General features: G+C 47.8%; 1 long non-coding RNA gene across 1 annotated transcript; it reads right to left on the minus strand.

Annotated features, from left to right (window-relative positions):
• Positions 1 to 27,664, minus strand: LOC141096838 (uncharacterized). Its single transcript, XR_012233791.1, has 3 exons — positions 27,565 to 27,664; positions 3,687 to 3,823; positions 1 to 1,543 (listed from the first exon to the last, which is right to left on the minus strand). It is a non-coding gene; the product is annotated as an uncharacterized lncRNA (long non-coding RNA).

Genomic DNA, 27,664 nt, shown 5'->3' on the forward strand with positions numbered 1-27,664 from the left:
ATACTGCTAACACAGGTAATAAAAATACAGCTTTTCTCTACTTTTAGTATTTGTAAAATACTTTCAGGGAAAAAAAAGTACATTCTAATGTGGAGCACAAAAATTCTCATTCCTACTAAAAATGTATGGAATAATCCCTATTAAGTACAAACACATAGGTGTCCACTAAGTAAATATGTCTCTAATGATACAGCAGTTATTGAACCATTGCACATTCCTCAAGTGAGTATTTAGAGTAGAAAGAACTATCTGCTAACATTGCCACACACAAACCTACTGAAAACACATTCATTAAGGAAAATTTCCTATTGCAATAATTTTTTAAAGTGAAATAGTGCAGCGCTAAATATATAGGGATAAGTTATAATAAACTAATTATTAATGTGCAGATAACAATTTATATGTGCAAAATGCAGAGATAATACTCAACTACTATAAGAAGTAATGGAGATCCTGGTACTTTAAACAGATGATTAATGTGCAAGTGACCATTTATAAGTGCAATATGCAGAGATAACACCCAACTGCTTTTGGAGATAATAGTAATCCTATCACTTAAATAAATCTCAGTGGAAAAAGTAACACCAAGAGAGCTGTACCTGACCTGTGAGCAGACTTGACGCCCCGACGCGCATTTCGCGTATAGCTTCTTTCTTATGGGGGTCACTGTCATTATGCTCAGGGAGTCTATTTATAACCCTGTCTTTATTGGTGGCAGCGGCTGGTAATGGCGCTTACTCCGCCGTGAAAGACAGTGACGTCAGGCTTGTCGGCGTCTCACGTGACTTATCCACCCCCTGCTCGACATGTCAAAGAAAGGGGCGGGGCCAGTCAAGCTAACAGACACGTTACCGCAATGACTCACTGACCCACGGCCAGATAAAGCGCACACCGCAATCAAAAGAAGAGTGGAAAGTTGACCTATTCTGTCCAAATGCTAATCTATAGGGAAACTTTTTTTTATATATACTGTCTTGAGAGAATAATAACCTAAAGTGAAAGTTTAGAAGTGGTCTCCATTACTTCCAACAGAAGCCAAGAAGAATTTATTAATGAAAAATATATCGTGCAAATGCTCATAGAATTAAATGTGCTATACTAAAATATAAAAAATATACAAGTTCATGAGTATATTGTTCCTGAAAAACTAGTAAGCATAAAACATAGAGCAATTACTCATACAATTAAATATACTATACTTAAATATAAGAATGCAAGTGAAAAAGTTATTGAAAAACTATTATTCAAGTAGTGTAATTTGAAAATGTGATGTTTATCATATTAATATTCAGTGACATTACATTAAAAAATAATAAGTAATAAATTAAATGGTGACAACAAAACATAGAATTATAACAAATAAAAAAGTGAGAGAGTACAAATACATATAAATATTTATAAAAATCTTCATTCTCTCAGACAGAATCTTCTCATCCTAAGCACAGCAACAGGTCCATCTTCAGTCTTATGATGAGCCCTTGTTCACACTACCACTTATATAGCGATTAACCAATAATGAATAAATATGGAAACCTAAAAAAGACTAAAAAATAAAAATTAATAAAAACATTAAAAGACAAGACATAAATAAACATCTAATTACAGGAAAGGGGCAAAACTTAGAATCTCATTCAGACCAGATGGTTGAACAGAACCAACCCTAAAAATCCACTTGGCCTCTAACTGTGCCAGATCTTTCCTCCAATTCCCTCCCCGTTCATTTATATACACTTTGTCAATTCCCATCACTTTAAGAAGCTTAGCATTACAGTCATGGACCATTTTGAAGTGCCTTGGTATAGGTTTCAATTCCGACAAGTCTTCCACATTTTCAGCTTTCTTTATGTCCCTGAAATGCTCTCTTACCCGCACTTTCAGCGCTCTAGATGTAAGACCTATATAAATTTTGTTACATGGACAAAAGGCATAATACACAACACCAAAGGTGTTGCATGTTATGTTTTGAGTGATGGTAAAAGTCTTATTACCATCACTAGATCGGAATGTCAGAGCTTTCTGCATATTTGGACAGGAAATACAGTCATTGCATGGATAAAATCCCCACTTTGGACCTTTTGCTCCAAATACATTAGTGGTGGCTCCCTCACCTTTATAAAAGCTGTGAACCAATATATCTTTAAGATGTTTTGCTCTTCTATATGTTATTGATGGTGCATCATTCACATGTTTAACAATGGTCTGATCTGTTTTTAATATGGCCCAATATTTGTCCAGTGCTCCCCTCATTTCCAACCACTTTTCATTATAGGTTGAAATGAACCTCACCTTTTGTTCACTTTGCTTTTTAATCTTGGGCTGCAACAAATCAGTCCTCCTTTCTGCTGCTGCTCTGTGGAGGCCTTTCTTTATACTTCTGTTTGAATAGCCTCTATGCTTGAACCTATTCACTAGTTCATCAGCCTGTCCATGAAAAAGTTGATCATTAGAGCATATTCGTTTTATGCGTAGGAATTGACTTGTGGGGATTCCGTTTATTAATGGTCGAGGATGTGCCGAAGAGGCGTGTAACAGTGAATTTACAGCCGTATTTTTACGAAAAACATCCGTCTCCAGTAAATTATTTGTTCCTTTTGATATCATAATATCCAAAAACTCCATTTTTTCTTGACTGTGTTTGGAAGTCAATTTAATGTTCATCCTGTTATCATTTAAGACCTCCAGGAATTTTTGGAGGTCCTGCTTTGAGCCCTGCCAGATCATAAATATATCATCAATATAACGGGCCCAGAACAGGACCTTCTCAATATATGCCACTGGGTTGACGAAAAAAATCATCCTCTTCCAAAACCCCAGAAAAATATTTGCATACGAGGGGGCGAAAGCCGCCCCCATCGCAGTACCTCATTGCTGCAAATATATTGTATTTTTAAAAATAAAGTAATTATGTTCTAGGGTAAATTGAAGGAGGGAAATAAGAAAATTAGTCAAATCAGAGCCATAATCCATCATTGATAGTAATATTTGAGCAGCCTTGATACCATCTCTGTGCTGGATGGACGTGTACAAGGATTCCACATCAAGTGTCACTAACCACATGTCCTCTTCCATGGGTATGCCTTCCACCTTGCTTAAGATATCACCTGTATCTCTAATATATTATGGTAATGATTGTGCCAAAGGTTTTAGGCAGGAATCCAGATACTTATTAATTCACACAGACTGCCAGTTCCGGATACTATTGGTCGTCCTGGTGGGCTCGACAGACTTTTGTGAATCTTTGGGATGAAATATATACAAGCCATCTTCGGATAGGTTGGTATCAAATTATCTTTCAAATCTTTTGTAATTATTCCCTGCTGGAAAGCTCTATCCAAGATATTTTGGAATTCATTCTGGAAAGTCAAAGTGGGATTGAAAGTCAATTTTTTGTAACAATTGACATCTTTAAGTTGCCTTAATCCTTCTTTTTCATATTGCACCAGTGGCCAAACCACTATATTTCCCCCTTTATCCGCTGGTTTTATCACTATTCCCTTGAGACTTTGAAGTTCTCTTAGGGCTTTTCTTTGATCCGGGGTCAGATTATCCCGTAATATTCCTTTAGATATTTTTTCAAATTCCTTAGTGACCAGCTTTACAAACAATTCTATATTCGGAAACAAATTCAATGGTGGAAATCTTTTAGGCATAGGGGGTACATATTTACTCACACTATTTGTAGTTACCTGATGTTCATCATCTAGTTCTTCTAGAGTAGCTATTGCCTCCAATTCCTTTGCATTCCACTCTTCTCCAGCATTTGATTTCTCATGTAGTTTCTTAAAAACAAGTTTCCTCGCAAGTAGGTGGAGGTCTTTTACAGCTGAGAAAAAGTCAAAGGGGGAAACAGGTGAGAAGCATAGGCCCAATCCCAAAACATCTAATTGTGACTCAGTCAACTCGATCTCTGATAGATTAATCACCTGTAACCTTGAGGATGTGCTGTTCATTATTTTTTAATGTAATGTCACTGAATATTAATATGATAAACATCACATTTTCAAATTACACTACTTGAATAATAGTTTTTCAATAACTTTTTCACTTGCATTCTTATATTTAACACTAGGACTACTGGACTCGTGACCCCGACTAGAACTACTGAATGTAGTCATTCTGACTACTGACTTGTTTTCGTTTATTTTTAGAGTTTCATTTGTGGTTATTTATTAATAATTATATTTTTTTTAATGTATTATTATTGTGAGATCCAACAGTAATGCTTTGGAATGTTTTCTTTCTGATTTTTCATATTTTTCTACAGGAAATAACAAAAGTAAACTAAGTAAAACAATAATAATAGACATTTTACAATCATTTATTATTAAAGTGCACACATATAAACAACAACTCAAGAACAACAAGCAGAGAAAATGACTACTAGGTCAGTCAGTGCTCCTTCTCCTCAGTACCTGAAGAAGGCCGTTGGGTCGATACCGGTTGTACTTCATAATAACGTTTTATTGAGATTCAGCTCCAATTCTACATTTTCCTTCTTCTCCTAAAAAGTACGGCATAATTGACCTTCTAAACATTTCTTGATTCGCATTTCAGGCATCGTCTTTCATTTACGGCGGTACATTGCCCACACAAAGACTTACGGCAAGTCATACAATAGCCAACAGATCTATTATTTTTGCATTTTTCTTTTATCTGGCAAAATTTTTTTTGAAGCATCACATCTGAAGATGTAGCAACTTGGGACATGCCACCCTTTCCCCTAGATATAACATAAGGACCACTCAACTCTGTAACAAGCTTTTGTAAAAATGCCTTGCGTGACATTTTTTCGGGGGTCATCTCCTTGTATACTATCCAAGCATTTATACCCGCTAAGTCTAAGGTATTTTCAAATGCGTGAACAGGCCATCTCCTAGTACATGTTCTTGTGGTGTATTTGCAGGGGGTCCTTTACAACTTTTATTGCTAGGATCATTGTAAAACTACAACAGAAAATAGCAGTCCTGGACATATATACAGTATATATTCATATAACACAGCATACAATGAGAATCACCAGTAACATATCCCTGCTGTTCTGTTCGCTACCACTATACAAATATAATGTTCGTTCATTTTTGACTGGACCTATAAAAGTCTTGATGTTTTAGCTAATTTATACATTTTTTCGCAGAATTATACTGCATGTGAACATGGTTGATCATAAACAAAAGAAAAATGAAAAAAACACGTAATTTTTATCGTTTTCGCGTCATAAACCATTACATTGCATTATTGCTATATTCATGCATATTGCCCATTTGCAGATAATAATAATAATTTTTATTTATATAGCGCCAACATATTCCGCAGCACTTTACAATTAAGCGGGGACATGTACAGACAATAAATTCAATACAAGTTAAGACAATTCAAACAGTGACATTAGGAGTGAGGTCCCTGCTCGCAAGCTTACAATCTACAAGGAAATGGGGGGACACAGTAGGTGAGAAATGCTTGTTAATTCAGGTCTGGCAATTATAATAGGGATTTTCATATAAAGCTGCATGATCCGGTCATCAGCCCGTGTGTTTAAGTGCAATAGACAAGTATCAAATGCAGTTATCATGTGCATGAAGGGTGTGGAGACAGATGAATAGTAGGGTGCAGGTTCAGAATAATATTTGGAAGGAGGGAACAGGGCAAAGTTAGCTTGCTGAGTAGTTGATGTGGTAGGCTTGTTTGAAGAGATGGGTTTTCAAAGCGCGCTTGAATAGGTCAGGGCTAGGTATCAGTCTGATCATCTGGGGAAGTGCATTCCAGAGAGCTGGAGCAGCACGAGAGAAGTCTTGGAGACGGAGGTGCGAGGTTCGGATTACGGGGGATGTTAGTCTTAGGTCATTTGTAGAACGGAGGGCACGTGTAGGGCGATAGACAGAGATGAGAGAGGAGATATAAGGCGGTGCAGAACAGTGGAGAGCTTTGTGGGTGAGAGAGATGAGTTTATACTGGACCCTGTAGCGAATAGGTAGCCAGTGTAATGACTGGCACAAGATGGAGGCATCGGTGAAGCGGCTGGACAGAAATATGACCCTGGCTGCCGCATTCAAGATGGATTGGAGAGGAGAAAGTTTGGTAAGAGGGAGACCGATCAGAAGAGAGTTGCAGTAGTCCAGACGAGAATGAATAAGAGCGACAGTAAGAGTCTTAGCAGTTTCAAAGGTGAGAAAAGGTCGGATTCTGGAGATGTTTTTAAGATGCAGGTGACAAGAGCGACTGAGTGATCGGATGTACGGAGTAAAGGAAAGTTCACTGTCGAATATGACCCCAAGACAGCGGGCATGCTGCTTGGGAGTTATGGTTGAACCCTCCAGGGTTATTTCGATGTTAGGTAGAGTGAGGTTAGTAGAGGGGAGAAACACAAGAAGTTCAGTTTTAGAGAGATTTAGTTTCAGATAGAGGGAGGACATGATGCTAGAGACAGCAGACAGACAATCCTTGGTATTTTGAATTAGGGTAGGGGTGATGTCAGGGGAAGAAGTGTATAATTGGGTGTCATCAGCATAGAGATGATACTGGAACCCAAATCTGTTTGTCCAATAGGGGCAGTGTATAAAGAGAAGAGGAGGGGGCCTAGGACTGAGCCCTGCGGGACCCCGATAGTAAGGGGACGAGAAGAGGAAGAGGAGCCGGAAAAAGATACAGTGAAGGAGCGGTCAGAGAGGTAGGAGGAGAACCAGGAGAGGGCTGTGTCCTTGAGGCCTATAGAGCGGAGCATAGTGAGGAGGAGCTGGTGATCCACAGTGTCAAATGCAGCAGAGAGATCCAGTAGAATCAGCAGGGAGCAATGACCTTTTGATTTAGCTGTTATTAAATCATTAGAGACTTTAGTGAGGGCAGTTTCAGTAGAGTGTAAAGAGCGGAAACCAGATTGTAAGGGGTCGCAGATAAACAAATATTCTTTCTAGCTCTAAACTATAACTAATAACATCAAGCTGTATGCAAATATAGTTTTTCCCCCAAAAAAATTGCTGCTTCACACTATACAGTACAAAATAATCAAATATTATGACAATAAATTTTCAGTTCAGCATTACACAGTAATAGAACCAGGTAACACGTGGAAAATGTGAAAAGTTGACATCTGAATTGAACTACATATACAGTATATGAACATCAGGGTAAATAAGATACAGTGAAAAAATTGTACACAAAACTTTACAGCAACATTTAGTGACAAAAGGACTGCAAAATATAGTAGGTAGTCAAAATGACTACCTTTAGTAGTTAAAGGTAAATTTTGAAAAAAACGCTCAATTTTTTCACCAAAATTATTTATTGTCACAAAATATTTTTTCACATCCTATTTGAGGAAAAGTCACCGAGTCTCAAGCCGGAATTCCGAAAAATGTAGTCACAGAAGAGAAATAAAAAGTGCAAGTAGTCAAAATGACTATACCAGTAGTCCTAGTGTTAAGTATAGTATATTTAATTGTATGAGTAATTGCTCTATGTTTTATGCTTACTAGTTTTTCAGGAACAATATACTCATGAACTTGTATATTTTTTATATTTTAGTATAGCACATTTAATTCTATGAGCATTTGCACGATATATTTTTTATTAATAAATTCTTCTTGGCTTCTGTTGGAAGTAATGGAGACCACTTATAAACTTTCACTTTAGGTTTTTATTCTCTCAAGACAGTATATATAAAAGTTTCCCTATAGATTAGCATTTGGACAGAATAGGTCAACTTTCCACTCTTCTTTTGATTGCGGTGTGCGCTTTATCTGGCCGTGGGTCAGTGAGTCATTGCGGTGACGTGTCTGTTAGCGCGGCTGGCCCCGCCCCTTGCTTTGACATGTCGAGCGGGGGGTGGATCAGTCACGTGAGACGCCGACAAGCCTGACGTCACTGTCTTTCACGGCGCAGTAAGCGCCATTACCAGCCGCTGCCACCAATAAAGACAGGGTTATAAATAGACTCCCTGAGCATAATGTCAGTGACACTTACCCCCATAAGGAAGAAGCTATACGCGAAACACGCGTTGGGGCGTCAAGTCTGCTCGCAGGTCAGGTACAGCTCTCTTGGTGTTACTTTTTCCACTGAGATTTATTTAAGTGATAGGTTTACTATTATCTCCAAAAGCAGTTGGGTGTTATCTCTGCATATTGCACTTATAAATGGTCACTTGCACATTAATCATCTGTTTAAAGTACCAGGATCTCCATTACTTCTAAAGGTACTGTCACACTTAGCGATGTACCAGCGATCCCGACCAGCGATATGACACTGTCAGGATCGCTGGTACATCGCTAAGTGGTCGCTAGTGAGCTGCCACACAGGCAGATCTCACCAGCGACATCGCTGGGGACGGGGATCGCTACTTACCTGTCACACCAGGCGATCCTGCGTCCTCCCGCCCGGCTCCACGCGTCGCTCGTCCTCACAGCAGGAAGCGCCGCGGAAAGCTGACGACGAGAAACAGTCCTGAACATTCTCGCGCGATCAGCGATAACCAGCGGGGGAGCTGGTCGTAGGTAAGTATCAGACACAGCGATATCGCTAGCAATATCGCTATAACGTCACTAGTTATAGCGATATTGCTAGCGATATCTCTTAGTGTGACATGCCCTTTATAGTAGTTGAGTATTATCTCTGCATTTTGCACATATAAATTGTCATCTGCACATTAATAATTAGTTTATTATAACTTATCCCTATATATTTAGCGCTGCACTATTTCACTTTAAAAAATTATTGCAATAGGAAATTTTCCTTAATGAATGTGTTTTCAGTAGGTTTGTGTGTGGCAATGTTAGCAGATAGTTCTTTCTACTCTAAATACTCACTTGAGGAATGTGCAATGGTTCAATAACTGCTGTATCATTAGAGACATATTTACTTAGTGGACACCTATGTGTTTGTACTTAATAGGGATTATTCCATACATTTTTAGTAGGAATGAGAATTTTTGTGCTCCACATTAGAATGTACTTTTTTTCCCTGAAAATATTTTACAAATACTAAAAGTAGAGAAAAGCTGTATTTTTATTACCTGTGTTAGCAGTATTATTTTGCATATGTATCTCCATTGTCTACTTGTTTTATATTTTTAACAAACTTGTTTGAATAAAGATGGATTATTTATGTACATAACATGGGCGTTGACTTCCATGGTGTATAGGATTTGTACGGCAGACAGCTGTAGCCTGCTTCGGGGACTTCTTGCTATCATGTCCCGGCTCACCCACGTTGCTGTTGTGCCCCCAAGTCTTAGATGGGAATAAAGTGGTGACGACTTCTATTCCTCCGGTTTCTGCTGCAGGAACATCAGTATCCATACAACCTCGGAGACCGGACTCCGGCCATGGGCTTCAAACTTGAGGAAGGGCTCTGCTCTAACCCTAGTCCTTAGTTCTTTTCTCCTTATGTACCACACTAATCTTTCTTCCTTCTGAAGTGTCAGACTTTCTATGGCTCTTTCCTCTGCCGGCAGCTTCAGGTCACAGGAGTCTGCTGCAGCAATTCCTTCACTCCATCCCTCTCAGGGGATCGCCTCTCACAGCCTGACCTTTTCCTAATCTTCTCCTGCTCTCTTGTGCAGTCTAAGCTCCACCCACCTACCAGCACTCTTCGTGTTCTAAGCAGGGAGCCGCCAAGGTTGCTCTGCTACACTACTGGTGTGCGTGTGGGATGTGAGTGTTAGAGTGTCTCCACCTTACCTGTATAGTGGGGTACCACACCTCAGGAGGAGGTGCAGTACCTCTGTGGTGATTGAACCCTCAGGGGCACCACACAGCCATCTCCTCAGTGCAGCCATCTCCTCAGTGCAGCCATCTCCCTCATGGAGCCATCTCCCTCGTGGAGCCATCTCCTCAGTGCAGCCATCTCCCCAATGCAGCCATTTCCCCAGTGCAGCCATCTCCCCAGTGCAGCCATCTCCCCAGTGCAGCCATCTCCCTAGTGCAGCCATCTCCCTAGTGGAGCCATCACCCTAGTGCTGCCATCTCCTCAGTGCAGCCATCTCCCTAGTGCAGCCATCTCCTCAGTGCAGCCATCTCCCTAGTGCAGCCATCTCCTCAGTGCACCCATTTCCCCAGTGCAGCCATCACCCTATTGCAGCCATCTCCTTAGTGCACCCATCTCCCTGGACCCCAGTGCAGCCATCTCCCCGGACCCCAGTGCAGCCGTCTCCCCAGTGCAGCCGTCTCCCCAGTGCAGCCATCTCCCCAGTGCAGCCATCTCCTCAGTGTACCCATCTCCCCAGTGCAGCCATCTCCCCAGTGAGGCCATCTCCCTAGTGCAGCCATCTCTTCAGTGCACCCATCTCCCTAGTGCAGCCACAGGAGTATGGTCGCCACAGTGGCATTGCCTTCCTCCAGGGGAGGGTAATGCCAGGCTTGGAGGCAATGATGGGTCTCTCTCGCAGTCAATCCATACATGCAACACAGTTCCACTCCAGGCCAGCAGGGGTAACTCTGAACCGGGATTAAGGGGAGGAGTGCTCTCTGAGGGCCAAGAGGAGGGAGTGGTCAGTTAGTCTACGGAGGGTGAAGTGTGCAGACGTGGAGAGAGAAGCTGGAGGTTGAGCTGGGAAAGGAGAGCTCCCTCACAGTGAGCGCATGAACTGGAGCCTGGTCTCCACGGTTGTACGGATACTAACGGTCCTACAACAGATACCAGAGGAGTAGGAGGCTGTAAATGCCCTGCTCCCATCTAAGACTTGAGGCACAACAGCAGCTTGGATAGTGAGCCGGGATTCAGGAGAAAGAAGCTCCCGAGATAGGTTACAGCTGTCTGCCGTGCAAGTAAGGTTCTTGGGAACATCTGACAGGAGGAACTTCAGTGTAACTCGGTACTAGGAGTGCTTCATTCAAACAAGTGCTAGGAAGGAGACTGCACAGCCCGTCTGCTGAGAGAGAATCCCTGAGTTGCTTCCAGGCTAGCCTGCTCCGTTACCATCTGTAATCAGGACCCTGGACTGCAGTTATCAAGTAAAGGTACAGAAATTGCAACCCGCTGTGTCTTGTCTGCTTCCTACCCTTACGGCACTGCTACATCCCCGTGCCTACCACCTCTACACTGCCCTGGGACTATAGCTTCACCTGTTGGGAGCTTTTACATCTTTGCTGCACCATACCATCAGTCCCAGCAGATCTGCATGCAGCATCAGCTTAACACCTCCCTTGCCGAGCACCACAGGTGGCGTCACAAACTATTCATCTAACTACATTCCACCATTCTCATCTTCCTATTACTTGGGCGCCCAGGGCCACGGACCGGGTCTCCACCGCTGTGACACAACCCACTGATACCGGCCCGGTACCGAGTACCCCACAGCCCTGGGAGGGCGACCCAACTTGGCGCCACGAACAGGATTACGGAGCCCGGTACCCCCAGGTCCTGTGTGCCATAGACTGTGTGTGAAAATTGGCGCCAATTGCCGCCATTGCCACGCTGCTTGGCGCGCGCGGGAAGAAGGGGCAGGCCTTCGTGGTCGGAGCCTGCCACAGAGTGCAAAGAAGTGAAGTGCCGCGCAGGAAGAGAGGACAGCGCGCAAGAAGAGGAGGAGCTGAGGCCTACTGCCCGGAGCGTCGGGCCTGCGAGGTGGCCACCGGTGAGCTCACGCAACCCCCGGCCCTGGCTAATGTTAACTAGGGGGGAAGAGAATGTTCACGCCACAAGGCGATGCCCGGCCGCGCCGCAAGGTGGAGCGCCCGCCGCAGCGGTCCCCATAATGCCGCTGTCCATGCCCTACATACCGGGAGCGGCCTGGCTACCGCAGTACTCGGGTGAGTCACATACCCTGAGCGAATTTAAAGAGAGACTGTGCAGTTTGTTTAAAGTCTACCCTCTGTCTGAGAACCAGAAAGTGAATATCCTGATTGGACAGCTACCGGGTGCAGCGCAGAGAGAAGTGAAAGCCTGGCAGGACACTGATAAAGAGACTGTTGCAAAGATCCTGGCCAAGTTGAGGAGCACCTTTGACACCCGACTGCAGCTGAAATCAAGATGAGGTTCTTTGGCTGTAAACAGAAGACACAGGACAGTATAAGGGACTATGCTCTCAACCTGCAGGAGTCGCTGCGAGCAGTTAAGCAAGTTGATCCTGATAGTGTGAAGGACGAGGATAAGCTGTTAAAAGAGCAGTTCATTGAAGGACTCCTATCCAGTACCCACAGAGGACAGTTGCGTATTATAACTATGCAAAACCCTGATCTGGACTTTGCTGATTTTAAGGACAGGGCTATTCGGGTACTGCAGGAATCCACTGACAGCCGTCCAGCGCCCCCTAGGTGCCCAGCGATCACCTACCATCAGGAAGCAACATCTTTTCCTTCCATCCCTGTGGGGGCTGATGCACAGATTCTGGATAAAGATCCAACTGAGGAGCTGCGTCTTCAGGTCCAGGAGTTGACCAAAGGGATGGCTGCACTTACAAAAACCGTGCAGTCCCTGCAAGTGTCCTCCAAAGAAAAGATCCAGCTTGCTTTCAGTCCAGAGGATGTCCTGTGGCTCCGGAGGAGGAGAACCCCACCACTTCGAGGAAGGAACAACGATCGCTATGACCAGGACGGACGTCCCATCTGTTATCGCTGCTACAAGGCAGGCCATCTTGCAAGATTTTGTCCTTTAAACGAGCAACCCCTGGGGCAGAGGGCCAACCCCCAGGAGTAGGATCCCCAGGCCCAAGGAACTGGAGAGCCAAGTATGTGGGAGGGAGACCAATCCTTCCTGTGGTGATTGACGGCATCCCCATGAACGCTTTGCTGGACACTGGCTCCCAGGTGACCATTATGCCGTACATTCTTTACAAGAGGTATTGGGCTGATTCTGAACTTACCCGTGGCCCAACTGATGAACTAACAGTAGTTGCCAGTAATGGTCAGTCTTTGCCAAAGATAGGATGTAAAGAAATTACTGTTAAAGTGGGGCGGGTAGAGCTAAAGTCTCAAGGTCTAATAGTTGTTGATATTGATCGGCGTGAATGTAATTCCATGATGACTGACTCTTGTTACAAATGTAATTGAAAACGGTCTGTCCGAGGTTATTGTCTTGTTGCAACAGATGGCTGAGACTGCTGGTTCCAGTGAACAATGAGTCCTGCAGAAGGAGATCAGAGCCCTGATGCAAAGACAACAGGTAGAACTCTCTGGCGAAGAAATTGGCAGTGTCAGAGTGAGTGACCCCTTCCCCATTGCAATACCCCCCCAGATGTGAAATGTTAGTTTGGTGTCGGGCAGCTATAGGTCTTAGAGGGAGAGATTACCAGGTGTTGGTAGAACCAGCATACTCCGAGAGCAGGCCCACTGTCCTGACAGCCAGAGGGGTGGTTGACGTACGAAAGGGGAGAGTACCTGTACGCCTTTTGAATTGTGGGGAAGAGGAGGCCACGATACCTCAGTACGCCACAGTTGCTAAGCTGCTCACTGTCAATAACAACTCTTTGCAGGCAGCAGAGCCCTTGGTCTCATCCGATCAGGTGGAGGACAATGGCTCTGTGAAGCAGCCAGAGGAGTGGTGCCAGCAAGTGAAGGTGGGAACTGACTTTACGCCCTCCTACCAGAAAAATGGGGTTTACAGAGTGACACAAGAGTACGAGCGGGTATTCAGCAAACACCCACTAGATTTTGGGCAGGCAAAAGGGGTTCAACATCATATCCCCACTGGAGACCATCCACCCATAAAAGAGAGGTACAGACCTATACCCCCAGCACAATACCAATGTGCTAAGAGTATGTTGAGGGAGATGAAGGAGGCAGGGATCATCAGAGACAATTGTAGCCCCTCGGCAGCTCCAATAGTGTTTGTAAAGAAAAAGGATGGTACCATGAGAATGTGTGTTGATTACAGGAAAATTAACAGCATTACACATAAAGATGCCTACCCATTACCTAGAATTGAGGAATCATCGGCTGCACTTAAAACTGCTAATTACTTTTCCACCTTGGATCTCACCAGTGGGTATTGGCAGATTCCCGTGGCAGAGGCAGACAAGGAGAAAACAGCATTTACCACTCCAATGGGTCTCTGTGAGTTCAATTATATGCCATTTGAGCTCTGCACAGCCCCAGGAACATTTCAACGGCTGATGGAGTGCTGCCTGGGACACATGAACTTTGAGACGGTCCTGTTGCACCTGGATGATGTCATTGTTTTCTCCAAAACCTATGAAGATCATCTGGAACACCTGGCTGAAGTGTTTGAAGCTTTGTCCAATTTTAGCCTGATGGTGAAGCCTTCCAAATGCCACCTCCTGAAGCCCAAGGTACAGTACCTCGGTCATGTGGTCAGTGCAGAAGGTGTGGCACCAGATCCTGATAAGGTCACAGTCATCCGGGACTGGCCGAAGCCCAGCAACCTTCATGAAGTACGCCAATTCCTTGGACTGGTAGGCTACTACTGAAGATCCTATGCAAAATCTTCTGGTGGGGCAGTCCAAGAAGACCAAACAGAAAAATTCCACTTTTGAATGGACTGAAGCGTTGGAAAGGTCCTTCACCAGATTGAAGATAGCTCTCACAGGAGATGAAGTTCTGGCCTACCCAGATTATGACAAACCCTTTGTGCTGTACACTGATGCCAGCAACGTGGGACTAGGAGCAGTACTGTCGCAGGTACAGAATGGGAAAGAAAGAGTGATCTCCTACGCCAGCAGGAAGCTGCTTCCCACTGAAAGGAATCCTGACAACTACAGTTCTTTCAAGCTGGAGTTCCTTGCCATAGTCTGGGCTGTCACCGAAAGGTTCAAACATTACCTAGCCTCCGCCAAGTTCACAATCTTCATGGACAACAACCCGTTAACGCACTTGGACACTGCAAAACTAGGAGCACTGGAACAGCGATGGATGGCTCAGCTATCTAACTATGAGTTTACTATCAAGTACCGGGCAGGGCACAAGCATGCCAATGCTGTTGCGCTGTCCAGAATGCCTAACCTACCAGATGCAGGAGAAGACCCTGAGGCTCTTGAAGAAATAGAGTTACCTCCCTTCCACCGGCCACTTGCGGCCCAGCGTGCTCAAGGAGTGAGAAACAGACGGTCTGGCTTGAAGGAGGTCACCCTGAATCCATTGCCCCATCATGACTGGGCAGAAACACAAGAGAGTGACCCTGCAGTCCGCCTGGTGAAGCAGCTGCTGACACGAGCTGACTCACGTCAAGAGTCGGAGTCTCCTGAAGAAACTCAGCAGTTGTGGAAGGAGAGAGGCCGGCTGTTCATTTATGAAGGGAAGCTGTGTCGGAGGAGTATCAATGCCCGCACTCATGAGCTGGTATGGCAGGTGATAGTCCCAAAGAAAGAGGCATCAATGGTCCTGGAAGCATACCACAATAGAGCTGGACACTTCGGGTGGAAGAAGTTGGAAGCATTGCTCCGAGAGAGGTTCTACTGGACTGGTATGAGGGAAGCCATTGAGAGGCGGTGCCAGGAGTGTGGACAATGTAACCTGCGCAGAAAGGATCGGGACAGCCAGAGAGCTCCTCTACAGCCAATCATCACCAAACAGCCCCTTGAGTTGGTAGCCCTGGACCATGTGAAGCTGGTTCCAAGCCGGTCAGGCTACATCTATGCTCTTACCATTGTGGACCACTACTCAAGATTCCTGGTAGTTGTGCCTGTCAAAGATCAGACGGCCAGGGCGGCAGCCCGAGCATTCCAACAGCACTTCTGTAGACCACATGGGTATCCTGAAAGAGTGCTTACAGATCAAGGTCCAGCTTTCGAGGCAGAAGTTTTCCAAGAATTCTGTAACCTGTATGGTTGTAAGAAGATCAGGACAACACCGTACCACCCACAGACCAATGGCATGTGCGAGAAGATGAACCAAGTAGTGATTGAACTCCTGAAGACTTTGCCCTTGGAGGAGAGGAATCTGTGGCCAGAGAAGTTGCCCGATCCGGTAGACCTCTACAACTATATCCCAGTGAACTCCACCAACTGTACCCCAGCTTACTTAATGAGAGCAAGACCTGGTAAACTGCCTATTGACTTAGACATGGGAGTCCTGACACTGAAGTAGCGTCACCAGATGCTGATTGGGACACGGAGAGGCAGCAACATTACAGGAGAGTTCAAGAATGTGTGGAAAGGAGTCCGGCTCAGGCAAGACAAAAGCAGGAGAAGCTTTACAATCAAAATGCACCTGCTGTTCCTTTGTCGCCGGGAGAGCAAGTCTTGAAAAGGAAGAGAAGATTGCACAAATTGGATGATCAATGGGAAGCTGAACCCTATACCATTCTGCCCTCGAACTTTGATAATACTAAGGTATGCCTTGTTAGCAAAGATGGAGGGGAGACCTCAGCAGCGGTATCGAGAGATCATTTGAAGTTATGCCCTGATCAGTTAAAAGAAAGAAAAGAAGAACCAGATAACAACAAACCCATAGTGGAAGAAGAGAAGGTCAGCACAGTGCTTGGAGAATTCCCTGCGAATTGGACTAAAGTGAATGATGCTATAGTGGTGCCAGTGTTGCTGTTTCCCCAATTGGTAGCACAGGGAGATGTGACTCAAGGAAATCCTGAGGATCAGGAAAATCAGGCAGCAGAAGCCACACCAGCAGTGGAGCCAGAGAACCCTCGCCCTGCCAGTGGTGAACCTGTTATGCCCCTGGTGAGTCTAAGAGTTCACAGACAATCTAGTATCCCTGTGTTACATAGAATCCCCAGTAGTGTATCCGGTACATTACCCATTACACCAGTCTTACGCAGGTCTACCCGCATTACACAAGGGGTACCACCCATCAGATATCGTATTTAGGTAAATGTAATTGTTGAAATTGTATGTGTATATATGTAACTGTTTTTCAAGTTTTGTGCCCACAGGTAACCTGTAAGAGCATCCTTTAGTTATGGACATTGTACCACAGGACTTGTGTGGTCAAAGACTTTCTTGTAAATAATTAACCATTTGCCCAGGAATGGACCATGGACATTGATGCTTGGACTTATCATCATAGGACCATTTTTGAAGCTCTTGGTTTTTGTACATTTTTCATTTTTAAATCTTGTACAAATCATATTGTTCAACTGTTTATATGTTTTTGTTCAGCCCAGGAGTGCTGACTTGCACTAGGGGGAATGTGGCTCCCCCAGGAGTATGGTCGCCACAGTGGCTTTGCCTTCCTCCAGAGAGAGTAATGCCAGGCTTGGAGGGAATGATGGGTCTCTCTCGCAGTCAATCCATACATACAATACAGTTCCACTCCAGGCCAGCAGGGGGAACTCTGAACCGGGATTAAGGGGAGGAGTCCTCTCTGAGGGCCAAGAGGAGGGAGTGGTCAGTTAGTCTGCGGAGGGTGAAGTGTGCAGACATGGAGAGAGAAGCTGGAGGTTGAGCTGGGAAAGGCGAGCTCCCTCACAGTGAGCAAATGAACTGGAGCCTGGTCTCCACGGTTGTACGGATACTAACGGTCCTACAACAGATACCAGAGGAGTAGGAGGCTGTAAATGCCCTGCTCCCATCTAAGACTTGAGCCACAACAGCAGCTTGGATAGTGAGCCGGGACTCAGGAGAAAGGAGCCCCCCGAGATAGGCTACAGCTGTCTGCCGTGCAAGTAAGGTTCTTGGGAACATCTGACAGGAGGAACTTCAGTGTAACTCGGTACTAGGAGTACTTCATTCAAACAAGCGCTAGGAAGGAGACTGCACAGCCTGTCTGCTGAGAGAGAGAATCCCTGAGTTGCTTCCAGGCTAGCCTGCTCCGTTACCATCTGAAATCAGGACCCTGGACTGCAGTCATCAAGTAAAGGTACAGAAATTGCAACCCGCTCTTGTCTGCTTCCTACCCTTACGGCACTGCTACATCCCCGTGCCTACCACCTCTACACTGCTCTGGGACTATAGCTTCACCTGTGGGAAGCTTTGACATCTTTGCTGCAATACCTCCCTTCCGAGCACCACAGGTGGCGTCACGAATAGTGTTGAGCATTCCGATACCGCAAGTATCGGGTATCGGCCGATACTTGCTGTATCGGAATTCCGATACCGACTTCCGATATTTTTTCAATATCGGAATTCGGCATCAGAATCGGAAGTTCAGTTGATTGACGGCCTGACGTCATCATGATGCGCGGTGTGTGCGCATCATGATGCGCCGTCATTTCGGGCCTTCCGGGGGTCTCTGCCGGCCTGCCGGGGGGCTGTGCCGGCCTGCCGGGGGGCTGTGTGGACTGCCCGGGGTCTGTACCGGCCTGCCGGGGGGCTGTGCCGGCCTGCCGGTGGTCTGTGCACCCTGTGGGGGTCTGTACCGGCCTGCCGGGGGGCTGTGCCGGCCTGCCGGGGGGCTGTGCTGATGTCCGGGGGTCTGTGCAAGCATCGTCCGATGGGACTACAAGTCCCATCGGGCGATGCCTGCTACCATGACAGTGATTGACACATTAGCCAATGATGGGACAGTAGTAGTCCCATCATCCGGCTAATGTGTTAAATGTTAAAAAAAAAAATACTACATACATACTACATGCTACATACATACTACATGCTACATACATACTACATACATACTACATATATACTACATGCATGCTACATACATACTACATGCTACATACATACTACATACATACTACATACATGCTACATGCATGCTACATACATACTACATGCTACATACATACTACATACATGCTACATACATACTGCATGCTACATACATACTACATACATACTACATACATACTACATACATACTACATGCATGCTACATACATACTACATATATACTACATGCATGCTACATACATACTACATGCTACATACATACTACATATATACTACATACATACTACATACATGCTACATACATACTGCATGCTACATACATACTACATACATACTACATACATACTACATGCATGCTACATACATACTACATGCATGCTACATACATACTACATGCATGCTACATACATACTACATATATACTACATGCATGCTACATACATACTGCATGCTACATACATACTACATACATACTACATACATACTACATACATACTGCATGCTACATACATACTACATACATACTACATACATACTACATGCTACATACATGCTACATACATACTGCATGCTACATACATACTACATACATACTACATACATACTACATACATACTACATGCATGCTACATACATACTACATGCATGCTACATACATACTACATATATACTACATGCATGCTACATACATACTACATGCTACATACATACTACATATATACTACATACATACTACATACATGCTACATACATACTGCATGCTACATACATACTACATACATGCTACATACATACTACATGCATGCTACATATATACTACATGCATGCTACATACATACTACATATATACTACATGCATGCTACATACATACTACATGCTACATGCATGCTACATACATACTACATACATACTACATGCTACATACATACCACATATATACTACATACATACAATACATTCATACAATACATACATAGACATACAGTACATATAACATAGAGTAACATACTTACCAATACTTGTCACATTGTTCCCCGAAGCCATTGTCTTTTCCGGGATAAATATTAACATAACAAACCACAAAAATACTCACCCACGATCCGAAGCAGTCCACGAGTGTGTCCCACGACGATCTTGGGTAGAGAACTGCAGCATCAGATGATGCTGCCGTTCTCTACGGGCTGCAGGAATCCAATGACGGAAGGTAGGTATCCTTCCGCACTGTATTCCTCCGCCACTTAAAAAAAAAAAAGTCCCTAGTCTCACTTTATGCCATTGCTGCGTGGGAATTTCCCACACAGCAATGGCATAAAGTGAGACTAGGGACTTTTTTTTTTTAAGTGGCGGAGGAATACAGTGCGGAAGGATACCTACCTTCCGTCATTGGATTCCTGCAGCCCGTAGAGAACGGCAGCAACAGCTGATGCTGCAGTTCTCTACCCAAGATCGTCGTGGGACACACTCGTGGACTGCTTCGGATCGTGGGTGAGTATTTTTGTGGTTTGTTATGTTAATATTTATCCCGGAAAAGACAATGGCTTCGGGGAACAATGTGACAAGTATTGGTAAGTATGTTACTCTATGTTATATGTACTGTATGTCTATGTATGTATTGTATGAATGTATTGTATGTATGTAGTATATATGTGGTATGTATGTAGCATGTAGTATGTATGTAGTATGTATGTAGCATGTAGTATGTAGCATGCATGTAGTATATATGTAGTATGTATGTAGCATGTAGTATGTATGTAGCATGCATGTAGTATATATGTAGTATGTATGTAGCATGTAGTATGTAGCATGCATGTAGTATATATGTAGTATGTAGCATGTAGTATGTATGTAGCATGCATGTAGTATATATGTGTTATGTATGTAGCATGTAGCATGCATGTAGCATGCATGTAGTATATATGTAGTATATATGTGGTATGTATGTAGCATGCAGTATGTATGTAGCATGCATGTAGTATATATGTAGTATGTATGTTGCATGTAGTATTTATGTAGTATGAATGTAGCATGTATGTAGTATGTAGTATGAATGTAGCATGTATGTAGTATGCATGTTGTATGTATGTAGCATGTAATTTTTTTTTTTTTTTTTTTTTTTTTTACATTTAACACATTAGCCGGATGATGGGACTACTACTGTCCCATCATTGGCTAATGTGTCAATCACTGTCATGGTAGCAGGCATCGCCCGATGGGACTTGTAGTCCCATCGGACGATGCCTGCACAGACCCCCGGAGCCTGCACAGACCACCGGCAGGCCGGCACAGCCCCCCGGCAGGCCGGCACAGCCCCCCGGAGCCTGCACAGCCCCCCGGCAGGCCGGCACAGCCCCCCGGCAGGCCGGCACAGCCCCCCGGAGCCTGCACAGACCACCGGCAGGCCGGCACAGACCACCGGAGCCTGCACAGACCCCCTGGCAGGCCGGCACAGCCCCCCGAAAGGCCCGTACAGACCCCAGAGAGGCTGTACAAGGGCAGGATAGGGTTTTTCTTATTCCGATACCGGAAGTCCCATAGACTTGAATGGGACTTCCGGTATCGGAATCGGCGATACCGATACTTTTTTTAAAGATCGGCCGATACCATCCGATACGATACTTTGAAGTATCGGACGGTATCGCTCAACTCTAGTCACGAACTATTCATCTAACTACATTCCACCATTCTCATCTTCCTATTACTTCGGCGCCCAGGGCCACGGTCCGGGTCACCGCTGCTGTGACACATCCCACTGATACCGGCCCAGTACCGAGTACCCCACAGCCCTGGGAGGGCGACCCATAGCCATCTCCTCAGTGCAGCCATCTCCCCAGTGCAGCCATCTCCCCAGTGCAGCCGTTTCCCCAGTACACCCGTCTCCCCAGTGCAGCCGTCTCCCCAGTGCAGCCATCTCCCCAGTGCAGCAATCTCCTCAGTGCACCTATTTACCCAGTGCAGCCATCTCCCCAGTGCAGCCATCTCCTCAGTGCACCCATCTACCCAGTGTAGCCATCTCCTCAGTGCACCCATCTTCCTAGTGCAGCCATCTCCTCAGTGCAGCCATCTCCCTAGTGCAGCCAACACCCTTGTGCAGCCATCTCCCTAGTGCAGCCATCTCCCTTGTGCACCCATCTCCCTAGTGCAGCCATCTCCCTAGTGCACCCATCTCCTCAGTGCAGCCATCTCCTCAGTGCAGCCATCTCCTCAGTGCAGCCATCTCCCCAGTGCAGCCATCCCCTCAGTGCAGCCATCTCCTCAGTGCAGCCATCTCCCCAGTGCAGCCATCCCCTCAGTGCAGCCATCCCCTCAGTGCAGCCATCCCCTCAGTGCAGCTATCTCCCAAGTGCAGCCATCTCCCAAGTGCAGCCATCTCCCCAGTGCAGCCATCTCCCCAGTGCAGCCATCTCCCCAGAGCAGCCATCTCCTCAGTGCAGCCATCTCCCCAGTGCAGCCATCTCCCCAGTGTAGCCATCTACTCAGTGCAGCCATCTCCCTAGTGCAGCCATCTCCTCAGTGCAGCCATCTCCATAGTGCAGCCATCTCCCTAGTGCAGCCATCTCCTCAGTGCAGCCATCTCCTCAGTGCAGCCATCTCCTCAGTGCAGCCATCTCCTCAGTGCAGCCATCTCCTCAGTGCAGCCATCTCCCCAGTGCAGCCATCTCCCCAGTGCAGCCATCTCCCCATTGCAGCCATCTCCTCAGTGCAGCCATCTCCCTAGTGCAGCCATCTCCTCAGTGCAGCCATCTCCATAGTGCAGCCATCCCCCTAGTGCAGCCATCTCCTCAGTGCAGCCATCTCCATAGTGCAGCCATCTCCCTAGTGCATCCATCTCCTCAGTGCAGCCATCTCCTCAGTGCAGCCATCTCCTCAGTGCAGCCATCTCCTCAGTGCAGCCATCTCCCCAGTGCAGCCATCTCCCCAGCGCAGCCATCTCCTCAGCGCACCCATCTCCCTAGCGCAGCCATCTCCTAAGCGCAGCCATCTCCCCAGCGCAGCCATCTCCTCAGTGCAGCCATCTCCCTAGTGCAGCCATCTCCCTAGTGCACCCATTTCCCCAGTGCAGCCATCTCCTCAGTGCAGCCATCTCCTCAGTGCAGCCATCTCCTCAGTGCAGCCATCTCCCTAGCGCAGCCATCAACCTAGTGGAGCCATCACCTCAGTGCAGCCATCTCCTCAGTGCAGCCATCTCCTCAGTGCAGCCATCTCCTCAGTGCAGCCATCTCCCCAGTGCAGCCATCTCCCCAGTGCAGCCATCTCCCTAGTGCAGCCATTTCCCCAGTGCAGCCATGTCCTCAGTGCAGCCATCTCCTCAGTGCAGCCATCTCCTCAGTGCAGCCGTCTCCCTAGTGCAGCTGTCTCCCTAGTGCAGCCATCTCCTCAGTGCAGCTATCTCCTCAGTGCAGCCATCTCCCCAGTGCAGCCATCTCCCCAGCGCAGCCATCTCCCCAGCGCAGCCATCTCCTCAGCGCACCCATCTCCCTAGTGCAGCCATCTCCTCAGTGCAGCCATCTCCATAGTGCAGCCATCTCCCTAGTGCAGCCATCTCCTCAGTGCAGCCGTCTCCTCAGTGCAGCCATCTCCCCAGTGCAGCCATCTCCCCAGTGCAGCCATCTCCCCAGTGCAGCCATCTCCCCAGTGCAGCCATCTCCCTAGCGCAGCCATTACCCTAGTGGAGCCATCACCTCAGTGCAGCCATCTCCTCAGTGCAGCCATCTCCTCAGTGCAGCCATCTCCCCAGTGCAGCCATCTCCCCATTGCAGCCATCTCCTCAGTGCAGCCATCTCCCTAGTGCAGCCATCTCCTCAGTGCAGCCATCTCCATAGTGCAGCCATCCCCCTAGTGCAGCCATCTCCTCAGTGCAGCCATCTCCATAGTGCAGCCATCTCCCTAGTGCATCCATCTCCTCAGTGCAGCCATCTCCTCAGTGCAGCCATCTCCTCAGTGCAGCCATCTCCTCAGTGCAGCCATCTCCTCAGTGCAGCCATCTCCCCAGTGCAGCCATCTCCCCAGTGCAGCCATCTCCCCAGCGCAGCCATCTCCTCAGCGCACCCATCTCCCTAGCGCAGCCATCTCCTAAGCGCAGCCATCTCCCCAGCGCAGCCATCTCCTCAGTGCAGCCATCTCCCTAGTGCAGCCATCTCCCTAGTGCACCCATTTCCCCAGTGCAGCCATCTCCTCAGTGCAGCCATCTCCTCAGTGCAGCCATCTCCTCAGTGCAGCCATCTCCCTAGCGCAGCCATCAACCTAGCGGAGCCATCACCTCAGTGCAGCCATCTCCTCAGTGCAGCCATCTCCTCAGTGCAGCCATCTCCCCAGTGCAGCCATCTCCCCAGTGCAGCCATCTCCCTAGTGCAGCCATTTCCCCAGTGCAGCCATGTCCTCAGTGCAGCCATCTCCTCAGTGCAGCCATCTCCTCAGTGCAGCCGTCTCCCTAGTGCAGCCGTCTCCCTAGTGCAGCCATCTCCTCAGTGCAGCTATCTCCTCAGTGCAGCCATCTCCCCAGTGCAGCCATCTCCCCAGCGCAGCCATCTCCCCAGCGCAGCCATCTCCTCAGCGCACCCATCTCCCTAGTGCAGCCATCTCCTCAGTGCAGCCATCTCCATAGTGCAGCCATCTCCCTAGTGCAGCCATCTCCTCAGTGCAGCCGTCTCCTCAGTGCAGCCATCTCCCCAGTGCAGCCATCTCCCCAGTGCAGCCATCTCCCCAGTGCAGCCATCTCCCCAGTGCAGCCATCTCCCTAGCGCAGCCATTACCCTAGTGGAGCCATCACCTCAGTGCAGCCATCTCCTCAGTGCAGCCATCTCCCTAGTGCAGCCATCTCCCAAGTGCACCCATTTCCCCAGTGCAGCCATCTCCTCAGTGCAGCCATCTCCTCAGTGCAGCCATCTCCTCAGTGCAGCCTTCTCCCTAGTGCAGCCATCTCCTCAGTGCAGCCATCTCCCTAGTGCAGCCATCTCCTCAGTGCAGCCATCTCCTCAGTGCAACCATCTCCCCAGTGCAGCCATCTCCTCAGTGCAGCCATCTCCCTAGTGCAGCCATCTCCCTAGTGCACCCATTTCCCCAGTGCAGCCATCTCCTCAGTGCAGCCATCTCCCTAGTGCAGCCATCTCCCTAGTGCAGCCATTTCCCCAGTGCAGCCATCTCCTAAGTGCAGCCATCTCCTCAGTGCAGCCATCTCCCTAGTGCAGCCATCTCCTCAGTGCAGCTATCTCCTCAGTGCAGCCATCTCCCCAGTGCAGCCATCTCCCCAGCGCAGCCATCTCCCCAGCGCAGCCATCTCCCCAGCGCAGCCATCTCCTCAGCGCACCCATCTCCCCAGCGCAGCCATCTCCCCAGCGCAGCCATCTCCCCAGCGCAGCCATCTCCATAGTGCAGCCATCTCCCCAGTGCAGCCATCTCCCTAGTGCAGCCATCTCTTCAGTGCAGCCATCTCTTCAGTGCAGCCATCTCTTCAGTGCAGCCATCTCCCCAGTGCAGCCATCTCCTCAGTGCAGCCATCTCCCCAGTGCAGCCATCTCCCCAGTGCAGCCATCTCCTCAGTGCAGACATCTCCCTAGTGCAGCCATCTCCCCAGTGCAGCCATCTCCTCAGTGCAGCCATCTCCCTAGTGCAGCCATCTCCTCAGTGCAGCCATCTCCCCAGTGCAGCCATCTCCCTAGTGCACCCCTTTCCCCAGTGCAGCCATCTCCCTAGCGCAGCCATCACCCTAGTGGAGCCATCACCTCAGTGCAGCCATCTCCTCAGTGCAGCCATCTCCCTAGTGCAGCCATCTCCCAAGTGCACCCATTTCCCCAGTGCAGCCATCTCCTCAGTGCAGCCATCTCCCCAGCGCAGCCATCTCCCCAGCACAGCCATCTGCATAGTGCAGCTATCTCCCCAGTGCAGCCATCTCCCTAGTGCAGCCATCTCCTCAGTGCAGCCATCTCCTCAGTGCAGCCATCTCCCCAGTGCAGCCATCTCCTCAGCGCAGCCATCTCCCTAGTGCAGTCATCTCCCTAGTGCACCCATTTCCCCAGTGCAGCCATCTCCCTAGTGCACCCATTTCCCAAGTGCAGCCATCTCCTCAGTGCAGCCATCTCCTCCGTGCAGCCATCTCCCTAGTGCAGCCATCTCCTCAGTGCAGCCATCTCCTCAGTGCAGCCATCTCCCCAGTGCAGCCATCTCCTCAGCGCACCCATCTCCCTAGCGCAGCCATCTCCTAAGCGCAGCCATCTCCCCAGCGCAGCCATCTCCCCAGCGCAGCCATCTCCATAGTGCAGCCATCTCCCCAGTGCAGCCACCACCTCAGTGCACCCATCTCCATAGTGCAGCTGTCTCCTCAGTGCACCCGTTTCCTCAGTGCACCCGTTTGCCCAGTGCAGCTATCTCCCCAGTGCAGCCATCTCCCCATCTCCGCTCATTCTCCACCCGGCTCATTCCCTCCCCCTGGTGCTTATTCACCCCCCCGCGCTCATTCTCCACCCCGCTGCTCAGTCTCCCCCCGGCCCCATTCTCCCCCTGGCTCATTCTCCCCCCCGCCGCTCATTCTCCACCCGTGCTCATTCTCCCCCCTGCCGCTCATTCTCCATCCAGCTCACCTGAGTCGTGGCGCGGTCTGGTCCCTGCTCCTGCTGCGGCTGCTGCATCATGTGATTGTGTATGTCTCTTCTCTTGTCTAGTCAGGTGATTCCTGTTTGCGTGTGAGTGTGCAGTCATGAGGTACCGCTCATTAAGGTCATGAATATGGGCGGCACGCCTATGAGAGTGGAGTGACGTCCATATTCGTTACCTTAATGAGCGGTACCACGTGACCACATGCTCACACAGGAAGAACAGATATCGGTGCAGGACCATTGGCTCTGCAGCAGGCACCGCTGTAGGAGGTGAGTATGATTGGGAGGGTGAACGAGAGGGAGGGCCGTCCCCCAGACAAAAAAAAAATCCTTGCTCAGGTGCCACTGAATCGCCCTCACCCAGGGCAGCGGGGTACTCGGTACCGGGCCCGTGGAGTTCAATGGGAGTTGTCACAGTACCTGTGACCTGGTCCGTGGCCCTGGGCATCCATTGTAAAAGGGGAATGTTGAGCGTGTGGATGATGATGATTAAAGTTTATAAGTGGATGATTCGTGACGCCACCTGTGGTGTTCGGCAATGAAGATGTTAAGCCGACGCTGCAGACAGATCTTCTGGGACAGATGGTGTGGTGCAGCAATGATGTTGTGGCCCTCCACAGGTAGGGCTGTAGTCCCAGGGCAGTGTAGGTGAAGAGCTAGTGAGGAGAGCGTAATGGTGCAGTGCTAAGCACAGAGATGTAGCAGTGCTGAGTGGGTTGGCGCAGGAATAAGCGGAGGACACCAGGCCATGTAGTTCCAAAGCTTTACTCACAGTCTGTTGTGCATACAGGTGCCCGCCTCGGTGCTGTGTCCTCCAGGTCAGGTGCTCAGCCAATCTCCAGGCAAGATGAAGTACTCCGTTCCAACACTCCACCAACATGTGCCATTCCTGAACGTCTCCCTTCTAGCGCCTATTTGAAGTACTCACAGTACTGAGTTACACTGGAGTTCCTCCTTTCAGATGTTCTTAGAACTCTACTTGTACGGCAGACAGCTGTAGCCTGCTTTGGGGACTCCTTGCTACTAAGTCCCGGCTCTCTCACGTTGCTGTTGTGCCCCCAAGTCTGGTGTGGGAATAAAGTGGTGACAACTTCTATTCCTCCGGTGTCTGTCGCAGGACCATTAGTATCCATACAACCTCGGGGACCGGACCCCGGCCATGCGCTTAGAACTTGAGGAAGGGCTCTGCTCTAACCCTAATCCTTAGTTCTCTTCTTCTCCTTACGTTCCATACAAAACTATCTTTCTTATAGAGAATTATGCTTTCTGAATATCTCTTTCCTGTGCCAGCAGACCCAGGTCACTGAGGTCTGCTGCAGCACTTCCTTCAATCCATCCCACTCGGGGGATCTTCTCTCACAGACTGACCTAGTCCTAATAATCTCCCGCTCTCTTGTGCAACTCAGCTCCACCCACCTCCCAGCACTCTTCGTGTTCCAAGCAGGGAGCCACCAAAGGTGCTTTGCTACGCTACTATGCTGTGTGGGATGCAGGTGTTGGAGTGTGGTCAGGTGTCTCCACCTTACCTGTATGGTGGGGTACCACACCTCAGGAGGAGGTGCAGTACCTCTGTGGTGACTGAACCCTCAGGGGCGCTACATATCCCCCCGTTAAACACAGCACGTT

Source organism: Dendrobates tinctorius, unplaced genomic scaffold, assembly GCF_039654945.1.
Source record: "Dendrobates tinctorius isolate UK_male_01 unplaced genomic scaffold, ASM3965494v1 ptg000079l, whole genome shotgun sequence".
NCBI classification, from domain to species: domain Eukaryota; kingdom Metazoa; phylum Chordata; class Amphibia; order Anura; family Dendrobatidae; genus Dendrobates; species Dendrobates tinctorius.